Below are 4452 nucleotides of genomic sequence, written 5' to 3' on the forward strand. Positions count from 1 at the left end.
AATTACATCACTTTTTGTATATAATCCCCCCCATTTTAGGGGACCAAAAGTATTAGGACAATTTCACGTATAATTGATGTGTATTAAAGTAGACAAGAGTTAAGTATTTGGTCCCATATTCCTAGCACGCAATGACTAGTAGTATATATATATATATATAAATCAGACGTGACTGACTCGTATTTCCCCATCTCACATCATCCTGTAATAGCTTTTATTCATACATCTCTACATTCATTAGTTATAAAGCTATAGTGTTTATAGTGTAGTCTGTCATTTTTTGCTTCAGTCTACATAGTGTACATACTGTATGTGGATTGTGTAAATTCTGCGTCTATACATCTTGTCTGTATATTCGTTTTTTTGTCTGTCTATATTCTGCTTACAGCACCATTTAACCAGGTTAAATTCCCGTACATGCAAATGTATTTGGCAAATAAAGGTGATTCTGATACCACACAGATTTTTCTCCACAGAAAATCTTACATTTTAAGTAAATGCTGACCAGTGGAGGCTCCTCAGAGGAGGAAGGGGAGGACCATCCTCCTCAGTGAATTTCATAAAAACAAAGAAAACTATACTAAATATATTCACGTCACAAAACAATTTATTAAAACACACTGTTTTGCAATGAAGGTCTACAGTAGCCTCAGCAGCCCTCTGTAGGGTAGCACCATGGTGTAGCCGGAGGACAGCTAGCTTCCCTCTGTAGGGTACATTGACTTCAATACAAATCCTAAGAGGCTCATGGTTCTCACCCCCTTTCATAGACTTACACAGTAATAATGACAACTTCCGGAGGACGTCCTCCAACCTATCAGAGCTCTTGCAGCATGAACTGACATGTTGTCCACCCAGTCAAAGGATCAGAGAGTGAATCTAGTACTGAAAGCATAAGCTACAGCTAGCTAGCACTGCAGTGCATAACATGTGCTGAGTAGTTGACTCAAAGAGAAAAAGACAATAGTTGAACAGTTTTGAAAATTAAAGAGAAGCAAGAGCGCGATATATATTGCATAGTATCTTTTTTTCTCACTTTCACTTACTTAGCATCGAATGCAGCTAGCTAATTTAACCTACAAGGCGGCAGGTAGCTTAGTGGTTAAGAGCGTTGTGCCAGTAACCGAAAGTTCGTTGGTTCTAATCCCAGAGCCGACTAGGTGAAAAATCTGTCGATGTGCCCTTGAGCAAGGCACTTAACCCTAATTGCTAAATGGCTAAAATGTACTCAAACAGAGAGGGATGCTATGTTAGCTAGCTGGCTATGGCTATCCAACACTGGAATTCTTCCAAGTCAAGGTAAGCTTTTGGTTTTATTAATTTATTGCCACCGGGGCCCGCTGGTGTAACTGCTAAACTGCTTGCTGCTGACACTACACTGTACTGCATGATTGTAGCGGGTTTACTAACGCGTTAGTTCTAGTAGCTATGTTGACTATGAAGTGACAACGATGAAGGCTGTGTGTAGCGGTTAGTGGTCATAATATGAACGTTTGGCTTGGAAAGGTTTTTTCGCCTTGTCACAGACAGTTGATGTGTTATGAAGTCCACAAGGGAAGGGAAAAGGGGAGAGGAGGAAAGCGCGCAGATGGATGTGAGAAGGAATGATATATTCAACGAGCTGTTTTTATGTGGCTGCTATGAAAGTTAATTGTGTTTGTGCGTGATCAGGGGTGTATTCATTGTGCTGATTCTGTTGAAAAACATTTCTTAAATGGAAGCAAACGAATAGAAACTCTTGTTTGCAACTGTTGGACTAATGATTACACCCTAGATCAGCTAGATGCAGGCAAGAGTGTGCAAGGCGGTATTTAATGTGTCACTGTCACCTTGATTACTCAAAATTCTCTCGATCTGTGCACCTACGTTGTACATTTTCATTCAAAGGCTAGGTTGTAGCAACCTCATGATGGGTACAGGAAAATGTTGAGTATCACGTAGTAGCTTAAAGCTATCGATGTTACATTGAACTGGGTGAATGGAATATAAATGACAGTCATCCAATATGCTGTAATAGAAATAAGGCCATGTTTATAAAAAATTTAAAAGAATCCTCCCTCATCTTAAACGGCACCAACCGCCACTGACAGTTGGTGGCACAGAATATCCTAGTAATTGAGTCAGAGGAGGAAGAGCGTTTTTTGGTCCAAACCCCCCCAATTGGCTCACCCAACAGGAATTTCACTCCAAGGAGAGACAGTGACCTAACCATCCCCAAAACAGAGCAGGAAAACACTTACTGCAGTGTAGTACCTGATGGTGAACTTCAGCTGCAGACAGGTGTGTTTCCCTATCACATTAACTACTGACTAGGTTGAGTCACTTAAGAGACGAAAACAGGACAAATGGTATCTCACTGTGAGAAGAAATATGAGGCCCCTTAAGGTTATCTGTTAACTACCATAACACACATCAAATAATAATATGTACAGTCGAGACTTCTCATGGAGAAAGTTCAAACGCTAAGAGTTTGAGGGGTAAAACAAAGTTCTGCTTGAATTTACCTTGGTCTAAATGACTAAATATCTGGACCCCAGGAAGTTGTGACTAACAGCTGATAGGATGGAAATAAACAACACTAGTGAAATACAGCCGTGTAAAAGATAAGATTCACAATGTAAAGACGGATCGAAAGAGAGAGAGAGAAAAAAAGAAACAGGAAAATAACAGTCGTTGCTAGTTCAGTGGTTCCAGTTAAATAACCCCTGGCCCGTCGGCCAGGTGAACATTCCGACGGAGGGAGGGGACCTAGCCGTTATGACATCAATAGAGGGCACAGCCGGGGAGAGCTAGGTAAATCAACCCTCAACTATTCAGTCAGCCCCGTAGAAACACAGCTACTAAATGACCACACCGTCAATCCATCTAAGCACGGGCAAATTACCCGACCAGGTAAATAGGAACAGCTGTCTCAGAGTGGAGAGACGTCCGCAACCTTTTGCCTGTGGTTTTTGATTCTGCTGCAATCAGAATGAGAGTCCCTCGTGGTCTGGACTGTCCGAAAGCACACTGTCATTACCCTGTGAATCTAGTTGGCTCTGTCGGGAGGGGTAGGACTCCTAAATAGTAGTTGTCAATGTGGTCCTCTGTAGCTCAATTGGTCGAGCATGGCGCTTGTAACGCCAGGGTAGTGGGTTCGATCCCCGGGACCACCCATACGTAAAAATGTATGCACACATGACTGTAAGTCGCTTTGGATAAAAGCGTCTGTGAAATGGCATATTATTATTATTAATGTGCAAAGAGAAGAATGCTGTTATGCAACAACTCTTACAAACTATCTACAAATATGGTTTGATTGCCAAAAAAAACAACATGAAAGGCTTTTGTATCAGTATAGACCTTGAACTTCTAAATTATTATCTCTAAGAGCAGATGCATACTTGAAAAAGTCAATTTCATCTGTAGAATTGAATTCTCATAACTGTTCTCATCTGTGTCACATTTCGGTCTTTTCCCTTAATGTGGTTATTAAGAGGATTTAGACACCAACTCTAACTCACTTAGTGACCCTTGACCCCTTGAGTAGCTGACACAAATTAAAAACACTCAGGTCACAGACATTGTAAAGAGATATCGTTTCACTATCTTATCATACACAGTTGCCTGCATGCTTGCAGCCCCGTGCCTGTCTCAATAGGACTCACCTGAATAGATAAGGATGAATAGAATAAACTACTTTTGTAATATTCAAGTAGATAACTATCGTCTTAACAGTGCAGGTTAGAACAGAAGTGGTAGATCAGTGAAAACAATGGGAGCAATTAGTGAGTTTAGACCCTTGTTAAAGAGATTAGTGATCAAACAAACCTCTTACAGCTGCCTTGCCCAATCCAAGCCCAAAAGTCGGACAAAAAAAATGATCCTTTTGTTTTCCTCTCCGCTCGTCTGTAAGGTTAGTATCCACCGGTGACTGGGGAAAAAACCCTCCTCTTCGAGCCTTCAAGTCCAAGTTCCACGTTCCCAGTAATCTATAAGAGACAGTAGTCACTGGGAGAGAACAACTCTACTTTCCCCCTCTCTTTCTTTCTTTCTCTGCTCGGCTCCGTCAAATATGGACTTCTATCTCCTTGAACCTGGAGGAGAGGTGCGTGCCTGTGTGTACGCATGAGTGTCAGTCTTGAAAGTGAACCAGCGAGTCTGTGTTTGTGCTGTGATTTGATCCCTCCTCTAACTTGCACCCACTCTCTCTCTCCAGTGTAGGTAAGTAGCAAACAATAAGGGTAACTCCATCCCCCTATCTCGTCCCCTGGCGTTTAATGTTCAAAGCTCCACACCTCTGAGTGTGTTAGGCCCCCTCATGGCTACATTCCTCCCAGGCTGGGCTTACCTGTGTGGGCTTGAGCCTGGGAGTGGCAGAGAACAGAACACTGCCTGGAGGTTATGGGAAACAGTCAAAGTCAAGCGTATACAAAGACCTGGAGTTCTGTATTACAGTTTTCCAACCCCTGT

General features: G+C 42.0%; 1 protein-coding gene across 3 annotated transcripts in view; it reads right to left on the bottom strand.

Moving 5' to 3' along the window:
- Nucleotides 1–4162, bottom strand: part of LOC121568463 (integrin beta-4-like) — a 44829-nt gene extending 40667 nt beyond the window's left edge. The window contains exon 1 of one of the 3 annotated variants that reach the window (XM_045226702.1): nt 3811–4162. The gene's annotated coding sequence lies outside the window, so the exon portion shown is untranslated. The remainder of the gene's footprint in view (nt 1–3810) is intronic. The other 2 variants (XM_045226710.1, XM_045226709.1) reach the window with 2 other exon arrangements.
- Nucleotides 4163–4452: the final 290 nt, after the last annotated feature.

Source organism: Coregonus clupeaformis, chromosome 1 (assembly GCF_020615455.1).
Source record: "Coregonus clupeaformis isolate EN_2021a chromosome 1, ASM2061545v1, whole genome shotgun sequence".
Taxonomy (NCBI): Eukaryota; Metazoa; Chordata; class Actinopteri; order Salmoniformes; family Salmonidae; genus Coregonus; species Coregonus clupeaformis.